Raw genomic sequence first — 24,491 nt, forward strand, 5'->3', positions numbered from 1 at the left:
AATTATCAACTACCATGTTTGATTCAATGGGACTTATGTGTGTATAATGCAATCCAGTAGGGAGCATTGGTAGTTTTTCAATCACATATTTCTTTCCTGATTTATATGTGATAAGACACATATATTTCTCATTCCTTCATTCATTGTTTGAGTATCATACCCATGGAAATATATATCATTAAAACTCAACAAATTTCTTTTCGATTGTGGTGAATATAAAGCATCATTGATAGAAAATTTTGTACCATTAGGTAACAAAAATTGTGCTTTACCACATTCTTTAATCAAGTCTACAGGACCTGATATTGTATTCACCCTTGTTTTTGTTGGTTTTAGTTCCAAGAAATATCTTTTATCTCGGAGGATAGTGTGCGTTGTACCACTATCGGGTATGCAAACTTCAGCTTTGCTCATAGTATTTTCCATATTTCAACTTCGAAAAATATATGCAATGAAATAAAATTACTGACAATAAAATGCAAAAATATAGCACACAATAAAACATTATCATATGGGTACATAAAATATTTTACATATTTATTCCACCAGCAAATTGATCATTGTCTGAGAAATCAATCAGAAAATCTCCAGCATCAAAATGAGTTGAATCACTCAAAGATTCACTTTGTTCAGTGAAGTTGGTCTTCTTTTCTTTCCCCTTTAATGATTCTTTATAAAGTTTACAAAGATGCTCAGGGGCTCGACAAATACGGGACTAATGTCCTGGAGTACCACATCTGAAACAAGAACTTTCATATCTTTTTGAGTGATTCTCATTAACACTCATATTTTCATGATGCCTTTTCTGTGGATGGTTTGGGACGTTCTTTTGAGATGAGTTATAAAAGTAACTATCTCGATTATTTTCAAAACCACGGCCGCGTCCACGACCACGACCACGACCACTTCCACGTCCACATCCACGACCACGACCACGACCTCGATTTCGTCCACGACCAAAATCTTGTTTATAACTTTGATTTTGGTTTCCAGATTTAAATTCATTTTTGCTTACGACATTTACTTCAGGAAATGCCGTTGAACCAGTGGGTCGTGCCTGATGATTTCTCACTAAATTCATTTGTTCGAATCTTTTTTTTAATCCCTTCCACAAAGCCATGGGATGCCAACGCAAAAATATCATGGCTTTTGCCTTTTCTTGGGATGTCGATATGCCATTTTCTTTTATGGTCTCATTTAGACTCAATGACTCAAGATGCATTTATACATCGAGAGTCCATGGCATATAATTTTTTTTCCGTGATATCAAGAGCAATGAATTCGAGTTTTGCCAAGTTTGACATGGTGGTACTAAAAAAATTACGATGCATTTTATTAGTTAATGAATATTGCAATACAAAGTAATGGATAAACAACAAGTACAAGTATTTGTAAAAATAAAAAAAACACACGAGGAGGATATTCTCCGATAAATAAAAGACTCGTGAGTATGATAACCAAAATAATTAAAAATAACTTTGAGAAAGTCATCTTCTTTTTTCTTCGAAAAATTTGATGAAGAATAATTTTTAGAGAAGAAGAGAAAGTTGGAGTGATTGAATGTGTTTGTGAGATGATATTTATAGGGCAAAAACTAGCCGTTTTGTTACCGTTTATGACCGTTGGTGTACAAAAAATAAATGTATGTATTTGTATAATTTTATGGTAATAATATGGTGAATATAATATTAATCATGTTTAAATAATTATGTATATCACATTATTATAATGAGGTGTCGTAAGTTATTTTGTTTAAAAACCTTATAGGCTTTTATACTTGTCGTATCCCTTACCGGGAGTGTGGGATGTCGTCTTAACATCCTCCCAGGATTTATAACAAGTTTTTGAAAAATTTATTTTTATTATTTCTAATAATAACATTATATTATATATTAAATATATACACAATAAATAAATAACAGTAAAATAAATATTATTATTTTTGTTACCTTTTTCTTCTGTTTGGAGCTTGGAAAAATATGGAGGACTTTTAGAGCTTCGTGCTGATAACGTGTTGTGAAAAAGTAAAAATTTATGGTAAAAAGTAAAAATATCAAACTCTCAAAATTTACCAAACTACACACTTTATAATATTTTTCTCTCTACTCAATTGTGATTTTCTTCACAAATGAGAGATCTATTTATAGGAAATCTTTACAAATAATCCAAAAATAAAATACATCATTACCTACATCATCACACACTAATTTTCAATATTTACAACTCTTATTTTCAACATTCAAATATTCAACATTCAAATATTCAATACTCACATTTTAAATATATTTTTCAACACAAAACTATTTTTATTTTTTTACTCTTTTATTATTAAACTACATTTATTAAATTAAAATTATCTCCAACAAAATCCACCGTCTTCTCCCTCAACCAAATCCATCCATTCGCCCCTCCCCAAACAAATTCATCGGCATATTGCATTCCATTTTGGCTTAAAAAGAACAATTCAAGGTCAAGCTTGACAGTGTAAGTCGATTGTCATCTTCGATTTTCAGTAATTTCGAAAACCACCATTTAAAAATCCAATAAATTAACGATTTTGCTTAAGAAAAAATTTCAAATCTGAACTTATATTTCGAATTTATGCTCAAGTTTGACTATGTTGTTCACATACCATCATTTTATGCGTTTGATGATTTGTTTTATGTGTGTGATTATTTGACATGCCTTTTTTCTAATTTTTTATTATTGGTTAAGACTTTCCTTTTCTCAAGTTTTTGTATTTTCTTGGTTGTGATTAATTGATTTTGTATGTGAAGAGGGTACGTTATTTGATCTAGTGCTTCTAATATATTCAGTGGAGTCTCAGTATGTAAATGTAATAAAGTTTGGATCTTTTTTGGATTTTTATGTTTTGTTTAATGAAGAAGGCATGTTAGTATCTCTGTTTTTTGTATCAATTATTGTGTTCTTGTAATACGGATGCCTAAATTAGTACAAAATGTACCTAATTTGGGATCACAAATAAATATTTTTGACCTTACAATACTCAAATTTGATTATTTGGCGATGTAAAAAAAATATAGTTTGAAATTAATATTTGATGATATCAAAAAAATATAGTTTGAATTTAATATTTAGTGGCTTTTCATATTGTAATTCAAGAAGTGAAATATTATAAAAGTACCAAAATCGAGACCACATATACTTGTTTTTTAACCCTATAATACTCACATATAAATTACTTGAGGATGTCAAAAAATATAGTTTGAAGTCAATATTGAGTTGCTTTTAATGATGCAATTCGTGGAGTAAAAATATTATACCTAAATTGGTACAAAATCTACTTACTTCGATACCACATATACGTGTTTTTGATCGTACAATACTCAAATTGGATTATTTCAGCATGTCAAAAATATAATTTGAAATTAATATTGAGTGGCTTTTGATGGTACAATCCGTGAAATAAAAATATTCTACCTAAACTGATACAAAAAAATATGTACTTGATACCTCATATACTTGTTTTTGACCTTACAGTATTCAAATTCGAGATCATATATATTTATTCGTATTCATTGAAGTGATAAGGAAATGTCTAATTTGATATCATACTTATTATTATTCATCTATAATACTGATTGATATTCATTCGTTATTCTTCTCAATAAATTTCGACTATATTTATGAGTATTCATTTATAATACTCATTAGTTTTCATTCACAATACTTATTGATAGTTATTAAAGTAACAAGAGAGTGTCTAATTTGATATCATACTTATTAGTATTCATCCATGATACTTATTAGTAATCGCTATTTTTTTCAGTAATTTTCGATTATACTTATGAGTATTCATTTATAATATTTATTAATTTTCATTTACAATACTTATTGATATTTAATAAAATAAAAAGTGGATGTCTAATTTCATATCATATTTATTATATTAATCTATTATACTTATTGGTTCATTCTTTTCAATAATTTTTGATTATACTTATGAGTTCTCATTTATAATACTAATTAGTTTTCATTCAAAATATTATTCACATTCATTAAAGTAATAAGGGAATGTCTAATTTGATATCATATTTATTATTATTCATCCATATTATTTATTGGTAATCATTCGTTATATATTCTTATCAATAATTTTTTTATTATACTTATGAATATTCATTAGTTTTAATTCACAACACTTATTGATATTGCCCCTTAAAAACTTAAATATGTTTAATTTGGGGATGTAAAAAAATATATTTTGAAGTTAATAACTTTTGTTGGTGTCATTAGTGAAGTAAAAAAATGATATCAAAATTGATGCAAAATGTACCTAATCTGATTATATATATACTTTATTGTGTCCCTTCAAAACTAACTTCGATTATATAGGGATGTCAAAAAAATATAGTTTGAAGTTAATAGCTTTTATTGGTGTTATTATCAATTGTCACCCTATATTATCCGTTGATTCGAATTAGGTACTATTTGCATTAATTTATGTATCATATTTTTACTTCACGAATATTATTATCAAATATCACAAAATATTAACTTCAAAGTATATATTTTGACATCCCCAAATAATCGGATATGAGGATTTAGGAGGTAAAATTTACTATTTGTAAACTCGAATTATGTATTCCTTGTACCAATTTAGGTATCACATTTTTATTTCATGAATGACACAATAAAAAACCACTCAATATTAACTTCAGACTATATTTTTTGACATAATCAAACAATCAAATTTGTGTATTTAAATGCTAAAATATAGTATTTTTGAATCCGAATTAGGTACTATATGTATTAAATTATGTAACACATTTTTACTTCATGAATGTCATTATCAAAGGTCACTCAATATTAACTTCAAACTATATGTTTTGACATCCCCAAATAATTGAATATGAATATTTAAGAGATAAAATCAAGTATTTGTAAACTCGAATTAAATATTCTTTGTACCAATTTATGTATCACATTTTAACTTTATAAATGACACAATCAAAAGCCACTCGATATTAACTTCAAACTATATTTTTGATATCCCAAATTAATCAAATTTGAGTCTTGAAGTAAAATCAAATATTTGTGGAATTGAATTAGGTAATCTGATTTGACATCCTCAAATAATCTGATTTGAGTCTTTAAAGAGTAAAATCAAGTATAGTGTACTCGAATTATGTAATATTTTTTTTAATTTAAGTACCTCCTTTTTACTTCTCAACATAAGCAATTAATCCAAGAATCAATAGAATTACTTCAAGTGCAAACTTCAAGCTTGTTGCCTTCCATTTCAAAAAACTTCTTCATCGAAAGTAAACCAACATTACAAAACAAATCAATAGAATACATGAAAATTAATGACAATTCAACTTTCATATTTTAAATATAATTAATTAACGATATACACAATCAAACTTAAAAAATAATAGGTTTTTGATAACTCATTGAAGGATAAATCAAGGTGAACAAGATTTGAAAGATTACCAAGGAGACCGTGAGTTAGCCAGAAAATCGATTTTCTTGAAGAGCCAAGTTTCTCAAATTCAAAAGATGGGAACGTGAACAAAAATATCATTTGCGGCTACAATAAAATCCCGCAATGAAGTACTATCCCAAGTCTTGCAATGAGGGAAGTCATCAAAAAAATTGTGAAGAACTTAAATCAATTGAGAATAAACAAAAAAAAAAAACATAAAAGTCAGATATCCAGATTTGCTTCTCATAACTATAACAAATCATCAAATACTTGAAACACGACATTTGAACAATATTGTTAAACTTGAAGCACAAATTCAAAATAGTCAAACACGTAAAACACATGATTTGTGAAAAACATATATACTCAAACTAGAAGTATATATATAAAATAGAAACTTCATATTTAAACAATTTCACATCCAAAATCGTCCAAATATATTTGATTTTTGAGTTGTGGCTTTCGAAATGAAGAAAAACAATGAAGAAAACTATTTTACACAGCTGAGTTTGACCTTGAATTGTATTTTTTTATGTCAAAAATAATACGACGTATGAGACGATAGACGGGTTTGGGGAAGAGGTCGATAGAATTGCTTTAACGGGGCATACGATTTTTTGAGTGAATGAGTGAAATATTTATATTTAATAAGTATGTAAATAATAATAAGAAAATGGTGAAAATGTAAAGTTAACTTGATAGGTGATTTTACCTCAAATTTCCCAGAAAGTATAGACGGTGGGGCCTTCTGATGAATTTCAACTTTGTCTGTGCCTAGTTCAACTTGTGCATGTCTAACTATTTCTAGGTATCTCTCTCAGTCGTCCGGGTCAAAAAAGTCGAGCCAAATTAAGTGCGGCTTCCAAAGAATTTTCCTTCCTTGGTGTTTTCCTTTTTCTGCAAAGTATTTATTGCAGTTACATCTATCAATTTTTCTTTCAAAAAAGGATATAAAGTTTCATAAAAATTCAACATTTATAAATTTATCATATGAATTGATGCAACCCGGGCGAAATGGACGAGACGGGTCGAGAACTCTGCCGAGATTGCTATCAAAATATCGAAGGAAACTTGAATTGGACGTTTGACTTGAATTGTGACTTCTCGAGCAATTTGAGGGATCTGGGAACAAGAAAGTAACCACGTGAATGGGCGCCGGAGGGGTGTCCGGCGTGACCACTCCGATGCTTAAGTCAGCAGGGTACTCAAGCAATAAAACCAATGTAGCCAAATTATAGCTGTGAAATTGGTGTGGAACAATAAATGAGAGTATTTAATGTGTATTTCAATTTCTGAATGGAGAGTAAATGCAAGTAAAGAACCTGGTATTTATAGTAGAAGATGCAATGATGACTCTTGTTTTTCGTGTTTGAGCATTAATTATAATAGGGTGGCTGATTATACCCTATTGTTCTGACATGTCAAATCTTGTACTAGTCACATCCACCCCCCTGATTTTATCAACCATTAATATTATTGTCAGAGATAAGTCGGCTGTACATGCTCTATCAGGTCGGTGCCATTAAATGCTTCACTCATATCGAGGTGGCCAGGGTAAAATACTTCTCGGGATTTCTTATAAGAGCCCAGGTGTATAACGTCTCGAGGAGGTTATGTTCCGGGTGCCCATATGGCCCGGCCTCTCACTGACCGGCTCCTCCATGGATTCTTCCAGCCATCCTCTCTTTATCCCGGGCAATTCCATGACTCAAGTGTGGATCCATCTGGTCGCTTTATTGGCCCGGTTAGAATATTTTATTCTCCTGACCCGGGCACCATCCATGGATATGCTTCATATCCCGGGACGTCCCGGGAACATCCATGATCCGGATATCCCGGGATATCATCACTCCCTCCTTACTTAGTCGGGCTAGAGTCATACCCGCTGTCCCGATTAGTCTTGTGTGCCCAGTCAGGAAAATCGCCTTGCCACTTGGTCTTTTTCAGGATAGTTGTAGCATGTTGACACGTGGGTATTGCTGACGTAGGCCATAAGATTTGTCAGAGACTCTTTGTTTCTCAAGAAAATAAATCATTATGACGCATTGATTCCTGGACCTGTCTTTTCAAATATCTTTGCGCAATTTCCTATGTAAATCTGAGCCGTTTGATTCATTATGGATCAATGGTGTGGATTGGCTTCCCTCTCCTATATATAGTAACCCACCTATTGTTCAACGACATCAGCAAACTTATTATTCAAGGAATACAATGGCAGGTGCAAGCGGCTCAAAGTCCCCGGATATGGCTGTAGCTTTCAAGAAGTCTGTCTTGGAAACTCGAAAGGCTGCTATAGAAGATGAAGTTTTCCACAAAATTATCCACTACTGGGAAGAGCTTCAGAGATTGAAGTTTCTTTACGAGACCGGGGAAGCTAATGCTTCTAGACTGGTGGTAAAGCTGAAGAAGTACCGGGAACGCCTGCACGTTTTCGAGACAGCGGATCTCTTTGAGGACGATTATGTCTACGAGCTGATGCTATACAAGGAAAGGAAGATTCTGACGGACATCGCCAACTCCGATAGCTTCCTCAAGATGTCCACTGGAGAAATAAAGGGCTGGATGACCCTGTGGATGACTTTTGTAGAGGAGGAATATTATGATGTAATCCGCAAGAATTTCTTCAGATAAATAAAAACTATTTTTGTTTTATATCTCTGTTATTTTCCTAGCATCTTTGATTTTCATCAGTTGATATATATATATATATATATATATATATATATATATATATATATATATATATATATATATAACATGTATAGAATAACCGACAAAACTGAGCGACTTTAGTCGAAGATAAATAAACCGAAATGCCGGGACCTCATATATCTCGGTTTTAGAATAAGGTGTCGGGCCCTCATATTACCGGGCTCAAAATAAAATGCCGGGCTCTTAATATTGATACCGCCGAAAATCGTTTCATATTCCGATGATCTGATAATTATAAGACATTGATATTCGTGCTCGTCTTTTCGTCCGTCCAGCTCCATTCCCAAAATTCATCTTGAACGTTCATGTATCCATGCAACGGTTGTGATTAACTCTCCTTCTGAATAAATGGGAAGGCGTTTCGACTGCCTTGAGCCTCTTCAACTTCTTCAATATTAAATGCCACTTGTCTATAAATAAGACTATGTGGATGAAATGTGAGTATCAGTTTAATATGTCGAGCTCAAGTGATTCCAGTGTTTGCAGCAGCACGGTCTCTTCCACTGGTGCACACAGTCAAATACCAGTCGAGCTACGTCCGTATGTGGAGAATCTGAAAAGGACTGTCGAAGAGTATATCGGGGTAAAAGTTATGTCTACTTGGTACAAGATCCAAGATATTAATAACGTGCACTAAAATGGCTTGGCTCTTACTCGTGCATAGAGAGCAGTGGTGAGGAAATATAGGCGGGAGCTTGAAGTAGCTCGAACTGCAGATCTAGCCACCGACCAAACTCTGTTGCACGCAATGCTGTGGAAGGAATGGACATCATCTGAACAAGATCTCAACCGCTGAGTCCTTCACCAATCTTCACCTTCAGGAATTGACTGATTGGATAACTGAATGTCAAGATTATGTAGCTTCTAGAATAGCTGTAATACGACACCGACCATTTCCTTAATAAAATTTTTTAATTATCCTATCTTATGTTCCTTTATATCTTCTGCAAACAAATCGGTATAAATTAAGAACGGATAAGCGATAAATGATAATATCCCGGGCTTAAAATTGAATGCCGGGTCCTCGTACCACCCGGGCTTAAAATAATATGCCCGAGTTTAAAAGAATATGCCGGGGCCTCGTACCACCCGGGCTTAAAAGAATATACCGGGGCCTCGTATCACCCGGGCTCAACAGAATATGCCGGGGCCTCGTACCACCCGGGCTTAAAATAATATCGTTGTTTAGTTTTCTCCGGGCATTTAATGTGATGCCATAATAACACGTTCCTTCTGAAAAGTTGTCAGAGTCTGTACATATTCCGAGCAGATGAATAATCATGGCGCCTTGGTTTACGCGCCTGTCTTTTCAATTATCCCGCCTAATCATGCCTCTCAATTTCCGAGGCTGATCATGTCCGTTCGATTCATTTTAGATCAACGGTGTAGATCACTTACCTCCTCTATATATAGCAGGACCGATTTTCCAAAAATCACTTGCCAATTCAAACTTGTAACGAAGCTCTGCCAAATTCCTCTATCGAGTTTTTCCGTTACGTAGATCTCACTCCGGCGACCTTTTCCGTTCATCGTCTACGGGTCATCATCCTTGTTTCTCCCTAGTAAGTCTCATCTCCCTTCTTTACTTCCTTAGCCATGTCAAACTCTACCTCTTCTACCTCTGGCCAAAATGTCAGGGGTCGGTCAGAAGATCGTTCCCCGACTCCTTCCGAGCAATCTGCTCATATTCCCATAGGTATTCCTGTTTCCCGTTCTCGACCCCTCCAAAAATCCAAAGCTTCTTCTTCTCGACCTTCTGACACCCAGGGCAAGGGAAAAAATCAGGTAGCAGGGCCCTTGTGGTTCTCTACTGTGACTTCTACCCTTTGTCCGGGTAGTATAGAGGAGCTAAGAACTTTAGGCACTATCCCTTCCAATTACAAAATCAAAATTCTCGGGCCGAACGATCATCCAGACACCCCTACTCCCGGCTACCACGCTTTCTTTCTAGAACAGCTTAAGAGTGGTCTTCGCTTCCCGGTACATCACTTCTTTGAAGGGGTGGCCCGATTCTTCGACCTTCCCCTTAACCATCTCCATCCTAATGCTTTTCGCATTATGGCTGCCACTTTTGTTCTGTTTCGTATGAAACTTATTCCTATCAACTCTTCAATCTTTCACTATTTTTATTCTTTCTGGTTTAATGACGAGGTCTTTTCTTTCATGGCCCGAATGCATTACCGATTTTTAACTGACATCCCTTCCTCTTTGAAGGGGTAGAAAACAAAATTTTTCTTTCTTCAGTTCCCGACTCCGCCACACAGCCTGAACTTCCCCGGGACTTTAAACTTCTTCCCCCCTTCACCCACGCCTGAGATACTTTGGGGAAACAATTTTACCTGTCCTCGGTGCTGATCGGGGGTGGGGCAATCTGGTTCATTATGGGATCGGGTCCCGGCCCCGGGACCCTGTGGATCGGATTATTGATGAATTTGATCAACCCAGGTCGCAGGCTGGTAAATTACTTTCCTTGGTCTACTCATCTCTTGTATGCTTTAATTCTAATACGTCGATTTTCGATGCAGCTGAAGAAGATATGATCAGAGCAAGTCTTCAGGAGGCTGCTGCCAAAAGAAAAGCCGAACATAAAAAGATCCGGGCTGAGAAGAGGGCCCGGGAAATTCAAGAGGAGGAAGAACGCCGAGCCCGAGCGGCAGCTGAGGCTCGGGAAATTGAAGAACGCCGAGTCGAAGCGGAGGCCAAGGCCCAGGAGGAACCCACCCCTCCCCAGGAAGAATCCACCTCCCCGGCTGCCGAAGAGGACCCGGCTCCTATAAGTCAGCGAAAGAGAAAAGCCACCCAGGAGCCGATCACGGAAACGGTGGTGGTGGTAGAGGATGAGGCCGAGGAGATCGCCCGATCTCCTCTTATGACTGGTTCTTCTGCCGGTCCCTCCGGGGGAAGGCCCTGGATCCTCCCCAACATCTTTGGGGATGACATCAGCTCGGATCTTGTCAAAATGATCCGGGGCCTTCTGCGCCCTGACGAGGTGGCACACCTCCAGGGAGTTCATCCCAATATGCTGCTCTGCGAAGGAGTGTCCCGGACCTTCTCGGTAAGTCCATAAAATGACATTCTTTTATATTACCTTCTCTGACCCCCCTTCTTTTTTTTTTTTCAGGGCTTGCAGATGCTCATACATTTCTACGAGCGAGTGGCTCGAGTAGCAAAAGGGGCCAATGCTCAGGCTACCTCGGCCCGGGAGACGCATGCTAAACTTCAAGAGGAGGTGGGTCGTTTGAATGAACTTCATGAGCATGTGTTGGCTCGGGAGAGTGGTGTTTGGGAGCAGCAAATGGATCTGGTCCGGGCGGAACTTGCCGAGGCCCGAGCAGAGACACAGGCGGCAAAGGAAGAAGCTGAATCCTCCCGAGTCCGAGCCGAGGACTTCCAGGCTGCTGTAACCCTCATTAAGACTGCTCAGGAGGAGCAAATTGCCAACTTTTTGAAGTCTCCTGAGTTTAAGAAGATGGTGGCTGAGAAGGCCTTTCCATATTTTGAACAGGGCTTCAACAAGTGCCTGGAGCAATTTGAGGAGGCAGGTTTAGTTCCGGCCGATCGGGAAGACTTTCCAGACCTGGAGAAGACAGCCGCATCCCTCCTGGATGATGAAGAAATAATCCAGAAGCCGGCCGGGCAAGATCCTTAGCTGATTAGGATTTCTATCTGCTTCTCTTTTTTATTATTACTATTATTTTTTTTTCGTTCTCCGGGTTTCCGGGCACCTTGTAAATATCTTCCCTTTAAATGAAATCTCCTTTTCTCGCATTTCCCCAATATTTCCAGAATTGTAAATTGTATTAACTCTGAATTTTATCAATCATTAACCAATATATTTCCTCAAAGCAAAGACTTGAGGGCCCAATACGAAATTAATCTTGATAAGCAATCAGGGTGTAGGTTACTGGACTGGTTTCCTAGGATTGATAGACGACCAGGATATGGATCCCTGGGCCAAGCTACGGTTCCTTGGACTTAGTAGATAACCGGGGTGCGGGTCCCTAAACTTCGTAGATAACCAGGGTGCGGGTCCCTGAGCCAGGGTACAGGTCCCTGGACTTAGGATATAACCGGGGTACGGGTCCTCCGGGCCAGGGTACGGGTCCCTGGGCTTTGTAGATAACCAGGGTGCGGGTCCCTAGGCTAGGGTACGGATCCCTGGACTTAGGATATAACCGGGGTACGGGTCCTCGGGCCAGGGTACCGGTCCCTGGGCTTTGTAGATAACCAGGGTGCGGGTCCCTGGGCCAGGGTACGAGTCCTTGGACTTAGTATATAACCGGGGTACGGGTCCTCCGGGCCAGGGTACGGGTCCCTAGGCTTTGTAGATAACCAGGGTGCGGGTCCCTGGGCCAGGGTACGGGTCCCTAAACTTAGTATATAACCGGGGTACGGGTCCTCAGGGCCAGGGTACGGGTCTCTGGGCTTTGCAGACATTTCCCTGAATCATTTCTTTATTTGATGAAGAAATAATAGATACACGTGCTTTTAAACATAATATTTCTTTAAATGAAAAGCATTCCATGGCCTCTCGAGAGTGTGTCCCTGAGAATCTTCGAGATAGTAAGCTACACTTGAGCTGACTCTTCGAATTACTTTGAAGGGTCCTTCCCACCGGGGTTCTAATTTTCCCACATCACCTACGGGCTTGATCTTCTTCATAACCAAGTCCCCAACCTGAAAATTTCGTGGCCAGACACGCTTGTTGTAGGACTTCATCACCCGGCTACGATAAGTTTTCATTCGAATGGCTGCTCGATCTCTTCTTTCTTCCATAAATCAAGTTCAATGGCCCGAGATTGATCATTGTTACTCGGATAAGATTCTATCCGAGTAGAAGATTGTCCAATCTCCACTGGCAGGACTGCTTTTGAATCGTAAACAAGGCTGTAGGGTGTTTCCCGAGTAGATGATCGAGGTGTGGTTCGGTATGCCCATAAGACACTTGGTAATTCTTCCACCCAATCTTTTCCTTTCCCGTGGAGTCGGGGTTTCAATACTTGCACAATGATTCTGTTAGTCACTTCAGTCTGGCCATTAGTCTGAGGGTAAGCTACTGAGGTGAAGGATTGAATAATCTTCATTTTTTGACACCAGGAAGTGATCTTCTTTCCCTGGAATTGCCTTCCATTATATGAAATTAATTTCCTCGGGATGCCATATATGCAAACAATGTTCTTTCAAATAAATTTCATGACTTCATCCTCGGTAATCTTGGCTAATGGCTCGGCCTCTACCCATTTGGAGAAATAATCCACAGCCACAAGAAGGAATTTTTTCTGTGCTCGGGCTATGGGGAAAGGGCCCACAATATTCAAACCCCATTGGTCAAAAAGGCATGATGCGGAGATCGATTGCATACTTGCAGCTGGGCGGTGGTGAAAATTAGAATGGTGTTGACAATCTTGACATTTTTGAACAAGTAATGCAGCATCTTGATTCATCCGAGGCCACCAGAACCCGGCCAATATGGTTTTCCGAGATAGAGCTGTTCCATCGAGGTGTTCACCACAACATCCCTCGTGTATTTCCCTGGAGGACGTACTCTATCTCGTCTTCTGATAAGCATTTGAGTAATGGGCCCTGATAGGATCGCCTGTACAAAACATTATTCAAGAAGACGAACCCGGGCGCTTGTTTTTTGATTTTTGCCGCCTGGGCTCGATCTTCTGGGAGATTTTCATGTACCATGTATTCAACGATAGGAGTCATCCATGAGCTTTTCTGGATCGGGGGTACTTCTTCCTCGATAGATAACACCAACCGGGTAAAGCAGAGAATCTCCCGGGTATTTATATCTGTCATGGAAGCAGCCAATTTGGCTAAGGTATCGGCCTGTGCATTTTCCTCCCGGGGAATTTGCTCGATACTCCAGTCTGTCAGAGACGATACCCGGGCAGTGATGAGCCCTAAATATTTGAGCATCTTTTCGTTCTTGGCCTCATACGTCCCTTTGATCTGCTGTGTAACCAACTGGGAGTCAGAATAAATAATGACTCGGGAAGCACCAACTTCCCGGACAGCCTGTAACCCTGCCAAAACAGCTTCGTACTCTGCTTCGTTATTTGTGACCCTGGAATCAATCCTCAAAGCCAACTTGATTTTCTCTTCTGATGGGGCGATTAGGACCACCCCCACTCCACATCCTGATAAGTTTGACTGCTCCATCGACAAACACCCTCCATACTTCTTCTTCGACTGGTTGGATCATTTCTGTTAAGAAGTCCGTTAATGCCTGGGCTTTTATAGCAGCTCCGGGGTTGTATTCAATGTCATACTCCCCGATCTCCACAGTCCATTTGACCATTCTTCCGGAGACTTCGGCGTGAGTCATGATCCTTCCAAGGGGAGAATTGGTGAGGACCACAATGGGATGTGAGAGAAAATATGGTCTCAACTTCCGAGCAGTCATTACCAGGGCCAATGCTATTTTTTTCAACTCACTATACTTTAATTCCGCTCCTCGAAGGGCGTGACTGACATAGTATATCGGTTTCTGATCGGCTCCTTCTTCCCTGACAAGTACAGAGCTAACAGCAAATTCAGTGGCGGAGAGGTAGACCCATAATTTTTCCCCGGGCTCGGGCTTGGCCAGAATAGGCAATTCAGCCAGATGTTTCTTCAAGTCCTGAAAAGCTTGTTCACATTTGTCGTCCCAACCAAATCTCTGCGCTTTCCTTTAGGACTTAGAAGAATGGATAACTCCGATGAGCAGATCGAGAAATGAAGCGCGACAGGGCAGCGATTCTCCCGGTTAATTTCTGCACATCTCGGACAGACTGAGGAGAAGGCATGTCCATTATTGCTCTGATTTTCTCAGGGTTAACTTCGATTCCCCTGTCAGTTACCAAGAAACCCAAAAATTTACCACTCCTGATCCCGAGAACACACTTGCCCGGGTTGAGCTTTATTCCATATTGTTTTAAAGTGGTGAAAGTTTCAGCTAAATCATCAATGAAGTGGGAGACTTCCCGGGTTTTGATTAGAATGTCGTCCACATACACCTCAATATTCCGACCTATTTGCTTTTGGAAGACAAGATTCATCAAGCGTTGGTACATAGCCCCCGCATTCTTCAATCCAAAAGGCATAACGACATAGCAAAAGGTGCCCCCGGAGGTAATAAAACTGGCTTTATCCTGATCTTCCAGAGCTAAGGGGATTTGATGATACCCCTGATATGCATCCAGAAAGCTTAATAACTCGCATCCAGAAGTGGAATCTACCAACTGGTCAATCCGGGGAAGTGGATAACAATCTTTTGGGCAGTGCTTTATTCAAGTCCCGGAAATTCACACACATTCTCCATTTCCCAGTGGATTTTGGAACGAGAACCACATTTGATAGCCAGGTAGGGAATTGGACTTCCCTGATATGCCCGACTCTTAACAACTCTCCTACTTGCTCTTCAATTACTTTATAATTTTCAGGGCCAAAATACATATTCTTTTGCTTCACGGGCCGGGATCCCAGGAGGATATTCAATTTATGTTCGGCCACTTGGGGTGAGATCCCGGCCAATTCCTGTTGAGACCAGGTAAAAACACTGATAGTTTTTAAACATTGCAAGAGATTTACCCGGGTGGATGTGCTGATGTCTCGGGCCACCCGGACGTGCTTTCCTGACTCAATTTCCACCACTTCTTGTTCTTCCTCAGCGACAAAGTGCACCTCTCTCTCCTTGACCCTCTCTTGACACTCTTTCTCTTTCCCTTCCCTCCTTGCCTTCTTTTGATCTACCCGGACTGTCTCCCCATAACACCTCCGAGAAGAGGGCTGATCTCCTTTAGCTTCCCCAACATGTCCTCGCACTGGGAATTTGATTTTCTGGTGATAAGTGGAGGCCACGAGTCTCATCTCATTCATGGTCGGCCTTCCCAATATGATATTGTACGAGGACGGGGCATCCACCACTGTAAAAGTAGTCATCACAGTCTTCCTCAGGTCTCCAGTGCCCAGGGTCAAGGGTAGAGTGATTTCCCCCTCAAGATACACAGCATGTCCAGCAAAACCAAACAAGGCAGTCTCAACCGCCTCTAACTGATACTCATGCAGATCCATTTGGACCAAGGCTTCCTTAAATAAGACATTGACAGAGCTGCCATTGTCAACAAATACCCTCAACACATCAGTAGTTAGCCACTCGGACCTGAATGACAAGAGTGTCATTGTGGGGTAGACTAACTCCTCTGAGATCCTCTGGTCCAAAGCTTATGATTGGCTCGTCTCTCCCCATCCCATCGACCTCTAAGCCTTCCCTCCTGCTTTTGGCTTTCCGGGCCCGGTTGGAATCGCCATCAGTGGACCTCCCTGAAATCATTTTGATTACTCCTCGGCTTGGGGAAGGGTCCTTCCTCTCTACTGGTCTGCCCCTTTCTTCCCGAGAACTTGCTTCTCCCCTTCTACTTCCGCTCGGGATATTTGTTGACTTTGGAGGAACATTCGGTCCGGAACGTCTAGAAAACCAAGGTGGCTGTCTAGACTTATCTCGAGGAGGATGGGATGCTGGCATAGGGTGTCTAATGGATTTCTTCCCCAGGATCCGGCATTCATTGGTATTATGGGAACAATCTTTATGGAGGGTGCAGTACCCTTTCTGCTCTGACCTTGACGCTCTTCCCGCCGGACTGGGAAGCGGGGCTATATCTGAACTACATTACTGGATCTCTCGGTTCCGGGCAATTCTTAAAGGTACATGAGAGAAATGTCTCGGGCCATTTTTCTTGGGAGCTCTTTCTTCGGGTTTGACAGCCCAGTTTCTTCTTGATCTCTTCAAGGCCTCTTTTTTCTGATTTTGCGCTTCTTCCATATTAATGCATTTCTCTGCTCGGGATAAGAGATCTTCGAAGTTCCCGGGCAATTTCTTAGTTAAGAATCGGAAAAAATCCCCTTCCCACAACCCTTGCATGAACGATGTAGTCTTCGTCTCGGGTGCACAGGTCGGCACATCCAGGGCCACTCGGTTGAATCTTTTGAGATACGCCCTTAGGGTTTCATCTTGCCTCTGCTTTACTTCAAATAAACTGAAAGCAGTCTTCTTGTACTTCTTACTGCTGCTAAATTGATGCAAGAATACCTTTTGAAATCTTCAAAGCAATTGATGCTTTGTGGCGTCAGCCCTTCAAACCATCTTTGTGCAGAGTCCAGTAAGGTGGTGAGGAACACTTTACATTTAATTTGGTCTCCATAACAATGCAACATGACCATGTTTTCGAAACGAGCGAGGTGCTCCTCGGGATCGGAACTCCCATCATAGTCCTTGATTTTTGCTGACTTGAAATGCCCGGGTAATGTTTCCCGGACAATGATATCTGAGAACGGGCAACCTTTTACAACTGGAGCACTGCCCTTAGAACCAACCTGTCCCTCCAATATCTTGATTTTCTTCCTCAATTCCTCTAATTCTCCGCAACGGTGGGGGACTTAGAAACCGCGCTCGATTCCCTCTCCTCCTCCCTTCTCTCTTCCTCTTGCGGCTGCTTACGTTGCTGCTCAGGATGACTGGAATGACGAGTGGTGGCCTTCTTTGCCGTAGCCATTTTAATAGCATCAGTTATAATCTTTTTTAACTCCTCGGAAGTTAAGAGAATGGTGGGTTGAGGACCATTAGGGGGAGGGCCACCTGCACCAGAAAGACGAGTATTGTTCTCCTCCTGGACTCGAGAAGTGTCTTGGTTTGCTCTTCTAGTATGGGCCATATCAACGCCTTAGAACTCAGAATTTCCCACAGACGGCGCCAATGATGCAATCCGGGCGAAATGGACGAGTCGGGTCGAGAACTCTGCCGAGATTGCTATCAAAATATTGAAGGAAACTTGAATTGGACGTTTGACTTGAATTGTGACTTCTCGAGCAATTTGAGGGATCTGCGAACAAGAAAGTAACCACGTGAATGGGCGCCGGAGGGGTGTCCGACGTGACCACTCTGATGCTTAAGTCAGCAGGGTACTCAAGCAATAAAACCAATGTAGCCAAGTGATGGCTGTGAAATTGGTGTGGAACAATAAATGAGAATATTTAATGTGTATTTCAATTTCTGAATGGAGAGTAAATGCAAGTAAAAAACCTGGTATTTATAGTAGAGGATGCAATGATGACCTCGTTTTTCGTGTTTGAGCATTAATTATAATATGGTGGCTGATTATACCATATTGTTCTGACATGTCAAATCTTGTACTAGTCACATCCAGCCCCCCTGATTTTATCAACCATTAATGTTATTGTCAGAGATAAGTCGGCTGTACATGCTCTATCAGGTCGGCGACATTAAATGCTTCACTCATATCGAGGTGGCCAGGGTAAAATACTTCTCGGGATTTCTTATAAGAGCCCAGGTGTATAACGTCTCGGGGAGGTTATGTTCCGGGTGCTCATATGGCCCGGCCTCTGACTGACCGGCTCCTCCATGGATTCTTCCAGCCATCCTCTCTTTATCCCGGACAATTCCATGACTCAGGTGCTGATCCATCTGGTCGCTTTATTGGCCCGATTAGAATATTTTATTCTCCTGACCCGGGCACCATCCATGGATATGCTTCATATCTCGGGACGTCCCGGAAACATCCATGATCCGGATATCCCGGGATATCATGAATATTAAATTTAAGTGACTTTTTTTTAAATATTTCTGAGTGAATAAACATATATTCTTTGTTTTTAATTAATATAATTAGCTAAGTTTGCATTTGGCTGAAAGGATTTGTTTGGATTTGATTTAAAATCTACATCTGAAATCCACTATATTCATTTGACTTCGAATTTAGAATTAAAGATACGAAATCATTTATGTTGCTTGAGATTATATTTTGCTTCAATTTCAAATCAACTATCTTAGTCATTTGACATACATGCAATACAAATATTTTCATTTTGAAATCATCCACAAATCAAAATTCTCCCATACACAAGCTAAATTTAATCAGGACTGCGTACGAAAATCAAAATTTTTAATCGACAAAGGATCTTTTTTCCCCTCGATGGTAATAAACTTCCACAAGTTTTTGGTATTTTTCTGGAACAAATTTTCAGAGGAAAATAAGGGTTAAATGGTCTAAGAAAACAAATCATGGATCTTTTCTTGTAAAACAATATTATATGAATAAAACAACCTTTTCTTGTACAATTCAATTGACCTATTTCAAGTAATTTGTGGATCATGTCGAGTAACATCAACATCCAACGCCCCAACTATCTCATTAAATTTGAAAATATTCTTCAAATTAATGAGTGCTAATTAAATTGAAACATATATTTGGCCACAAAATCACAAAGCATGTTAGTAGCTAGTAGGGTAACCTTTCCATTTAGATATGAAACGTTAAATTTCTAATTGATTTGAGCCATTCCATTCTTGAGACCTAAGTCATGCCATGCAATAATCCGCTACTCAAATGAAATCAATTAGGGTTGATGGATTTTACGTTTAAACTCCGAGTTCCTTTGTTTCGACAAACCGATAAAAACGTATATTTTCAAGTCTCTTAGAGGATGGCCTACACAACTACAAGTGGTTAATTGCATGTCTTCAAAGAAAAAATAAATCAGCAAGAATATAATGAAGAAAAAGCCTCAACCACTTTCCCTCTATCATTGAGCAGAATTTATTGACTGCATATCCATCTAATCCAATCATGCTCTTTGATTTCCAGCCGTATAGGATAAGACAACGAACAAATAATATTTAATCATAAGACCCGAAATCAGGGAATATGTAGTCAAATTGCGTTCTATGATAAGCTTCCAGCTGCGCAGAAAAAGTGATGCTTTCCGGCAAAAAAATATTAGAAAGGTTCTTATTCTCAATTCTACAGCCCCAAATTTATTTTAATCCTTTCTTGCATGCATATATATGTAAATTATTCATATTATATTATAATATTTATTATGGATATGGATCGTCCCACAAATCTGATGCTCTTAAAGGCTGGATTAATTTCTTGGTTGACAAAGTTTGTTTATGCAGAATTTAATAATGCTAATAAAAGCCGAATGCCGGGGTTTTAATTCTTTTCTCTATAAATACTTGTTTCTGGGGTTTCCTCTAAATCATACAGACATACCATATATGGTTACTATTCAATTCTGCTCTCTATAGAATTAATTCTTTCCTCGTTTCAACACCATCCACTGCGCTTATTCTGGCCTAAGATTTCTTGTTAATTTTCTTGTAGGGGTGATTTTTATGTGGAGCATTAGTGCTGATTTGTGTATGTTGAAGTGGTGGCGATGAGAGTGTTGCTGACAGAAGATAGAGAGCACCGATGACGAATTTGCGAGGCAGCTGCATCTTTTTCCTTTGTGCTCTCTAGTCTTCTGTCATCACTCTCGATGCCCCTTTTATGTTTACAAATAAAACATATAATTACCACTGTTTTTGCACAATAATATTAATATCATACATACTCAAAACTCTTCATTTCCTGAGTTCTTTAGCCTTGAAAAGCACTTGTGATTTCAGGTTCTGGGCTAAGTGTGTAAGCGAGTACACTTCGAAGAAATGCGGATACGCCTGCGGATTTCTGCCTTAAAACAAGGCACTGTGGCGAAGTAAACTCGATGAACTGAAGTTATTCTGATTAATATAGGTAATATTTCCATCTTACTGTTCCTATATATGTTTGATATACAAATTCCTTGAGTACTTAGCGCCATTTGATTCTGTCATTTAACTCTTCAATACTGGAATTCTAGTGAAAATCATTTTTTATTTTAAAATTTTGAATGAATTTAAATAGTAACTTCAGAATATTCTGGATTGTTTGGCTTGAGATAACATGCCTGCAGTTGGTAAGGAAAGCAAGTGCTAGTATCTTAATGTTTTAAAAAAAAAAACATTTTTGCTTATTTTTTTTTAATATTTATCTGATTTTGTAAAAATATGGTATTGCAATATGGTGATGATTTAATTTGGATTCACTCTTTAATAAGAGATGTGTTTAATCTGTTTTAAGTTGTTTAGGGTAAACATCTTTTATCAGTTTGAAACATATATACAAAAGGCATCCAACCTCCTATCTTAAATTAAAGGTATATTACAACCCTTGTTTTTTTTTTAAATCAGGCAGAATTGCCTCATTTGTACGAGATTTCACACCTGATTTTTAAAATCATAGGCTTTTAAAAATCAATATTTTCATATAAAGGGTTAACTAGTGTTTTTTTCAGAGTTGTTAAATATTGTTTGCCCTAATTTCATGAAATGAATAATCTCCTACTTATTGGATACTCTTTGGAGATGTTGATGTTATAGTTTCACTTTCTTATAGTATATTTTAGGATAGATATCACATTTGAAGAAGTTGCTTATACACATATATATAACTTGGTATGATACTATGATTTATCGACTCTCTGTGTCGGAGTCTACTTTGCTGTTGTTTAGTTATATACTACTATTAATATTAATGTAAAAACATGAATATTTACAATCAATATTTTACATTATATGTTATTTAGTGTCATGTTCTATGCTTATAGATCACTGACAAATCTTACAAAGATAACATACTTAAAAATTATGGTGATTTATACGCAATGGTAACATAAATGTTGTAGAGGCATCCACTCTATATATTTTCCCAAATGTGTATCAGCTCCAGCTACCAAATATGCTAAATTAGTCGCTTTTTTTTTTTACTTCGTATCACCTACATTTTATAAATCAGTTATTATGACTTTTTACAAAGATAATTAACAGAAAAATAACTCAATCTGGGATATATGGAGTTGTCTTCTCAAGTATTCTTTGTCTTGCTTCCGTTGCCTACAGAATTCAACTAGCTAGTATGGATGGATTTACTTTCGAAATGTTAAATTCAATATAATTTGTATTGAAACCATTTACACACACAGTGAATGCTATCTAATTTTCAAATTTCAAATTCTACTGTTCTGATTGTCCTAAAAATCTCGAGACCGACACAAATGATATGCCAACTAAAAAACATTAAATCTTAGGCCGCTGAATTTGCTCCCCGGAGCGTATTTCATCTGGTCTAGATAAGATTTATTCGATGCTAAACCTTAAATATAAAATGCATTTAGTCTCCTTTGAGGTAATGCTATAAGAGTAACATCGAATCATATTCACATAATCTGTTAAAATTGAAACTTAGCATCTAACTCACCTCAAAAACTAGTTCAAGAGGGTAAGATTGTCCAAATCCATATATGCAACTCCCATAGATTTTATTCAACCGATGTAAGACAACTAATACACCCCCGGCCCTCACGCCCAGGAACATTATAATATCCAGATGATATAGCGGAATTTTTCGTGCTTCATAGGTTTCTATATGTAAGAATAAGGGGGCATATGATATTTATACCTCGCAGCGAAAGAATAGGGTATGTTAAAGGACATAATCGTCATGCTGCATATATGCTTCGAAGAGAATTGATTAACATGGATACATTTTAAGATTTTGAGAACAAAGAGAAGAAAATTAATTACCATATAGATAGAACAGATATCTCAAGTTGTGGATTTGGCAATATCCCAGAAAACATGCTGACTATCTCAAATGACCACCACTCCAAACTGTCACAATTATTAGCATTCAAAAATCAAATAATCTGAAAACTAAGCACAAAATTATAAGTGTTGTGAAAAAAGAGATTTTACAATTTTGGAACAAAAGCATTTTTGAAGTTCTCTTTGCTTTTCTTTTCTTTTTTTTGGAAAAATTACCATATCCTTGAAGATGGCACTAAATAATTTTATGCTATAAGATGTTCTTATAATCAAATACTTTTAAATATTATCTTGGGAAAATAGGCAAAGTAATCCAATAAGTTAGTCTCTTTTGTGTTTTAGCATTAGTTATTGTAAATATTATTTTGGGTCTGACATAGTTCTGGAAAATACTGATGTGCATACCTTTATCCATTTGGCACAAATTTGTTTTGCAATCTGCCATTATTGAATTGTTTACACTTTTAAATAATGTCATATAAAATTTGATTCTATACATATCAATAATAATATATAAAAATATGATCGTGACTGTGATGTGCATCAGCTTCCTATATATCTTTCCTTTAACCTAATAAACAAGCTACCAGCAGCCTCTAGGTCCTAACTCAGTAGGGATTCGGCTTAACTAAGTCTACCCAATTTATTATTTAGCATGACCTAATCTATGCTTGGTAAAACATAACATCAACTGAATAAATTTATAATTCCAATATTCCATAGATTATTCATATAAAGTGGTAACAAATGCTTGGTAAGGTGGGCTGAAATAAGATAGAAATAGAATGAATCTTGGAATGGAAATATAACAAGGATTGAATGATGTCTATTTTATTTCTACGATGGGTAGCAAATGAGACAGAATTTAGTTTCCAAATAGTTTAATTTGTTAGAGTTGGATTTTCACTGTTTTATGTTTGATTCGGTGGTGCAGTGCATTACACCTTGACACGCCGCACATATTTACCACAGTACTGCATCTTCGTTCCATCTGAAAAAAATTAATATGACAGAACTGATACAAGGGCTTAAACTCTTGTCTGGGATTCGCTGAAAGAAGCTATAAAATGTGGGTCAAATCTGATATGAATCTGCTGTATCCATCTCTTTCTTTTATTACTTTGATCCTTGTTCTGTATTTTTTTCTTTGGCCAAATTTTTTTCTTTTATTTTTTCTTAAATCCTGCTGTTGGTGTTGTTCTATATCATGTTTCTTTTTTACCTATTGACATTGTGATAATGATAAATAACTCAGTGAAGGGTTTAGAACTATTTGAATTAGTTGATGAACTGAAGCTAATACAAAACAAAAACAAGACACACAAAAAATAATCAACAATTGCTAATGATATTTAAAACAAATATAACAATAAGAGTATATAATATATCAACAATAAAATATTTTGTAAGAATGTCATATTGGATAAATAATCGATTGTAGATAGATATATCAAAACGGATCAAGCCGACCCGTTATTTGAGTGAAATGAGAAATTGCAAACTCAACTCGTATATTTGACGAGCTGGGCCAACCTACCACAACCTACCATTTGAGTGAGTCACTGATGTTTTTAACTCAACTGATCATCTATTAGGTGAGGCGGGACGAACTGACCTCGTAGACCTTAATTCATTTTGATAGCTTTAATTTAATTGTGAGACAAGAGAGCAAATTTAGAATTTGGGATTTAGGATTTTTAGTTCTTATTTAAAACTTGGGATTTTGAAATGTTTAATTCTAATTTAAGGTTTGAGATTTAAGAAGACTCCAAGAAAAGGATAAAGTTATATTTTTAGTTTTACTACTTTCTTTTATTTTTAATGTAAAATTTTAAAAAGGAAATTGAGGGGGGCAGT

At 37.8% G+C, this 24,491-nt stretch overlaps 1 long non-coding RNA gene across 3 annotated transcripts; it reads left to right on the forward strand.

Moving 5' to 3' along the window:
• The first annotated feature begins 2,301 nt into the window (after positions 1 to 2,301).
• LOC142549625 (uncharacterized) lies at positions 2,302 to 23,906 on the forward strand. Of its 3 annotated transcripts, XR_012821230.1 has the most exons (3): positions 19,654 to 19,949; positions 20,619 to 21,187; positions 23,569 to 23,906. It is a non-coding gene; the product is annotated as an uncharacterized LOC142549625 (long non-coding RNA). The 3 variants fall into 3 exon arrangements; XR_012821229.1 differs by lacking the exons at positions 19,654 to 19,949; positions 23,569 to 23,906 and adding an exon at positions 2,302 to 2,484 and having other exon boundaries at positions 20,619 to 21,211; XR_012821228.1 differs by lacking the exon at positions 23,569 to 23,906 and having other exon boundaries at positions 19,228 to 19,949; positions 20,619 to 21,211.
• The last annotated feature ends 585 nt before the right edge of the window (positions 23,907 to 24,491 follow it).

The sequence above is a fragment of the Primulina tabacum genome, chromosome 6 (genome assembly GCF_025594145.1).
Source record: "Primulina tabacum isolate GXHZ01 chromosome 6, ASM2559414v2, whole genome shotgun sequence".
NCBI classification, from domain to species: Eukaryota; Viridiplantae; Streptophyta; class Magnoliopsida; order Lamiales; family Gesneriaceae; genus Primulina; species Primulina tabacum.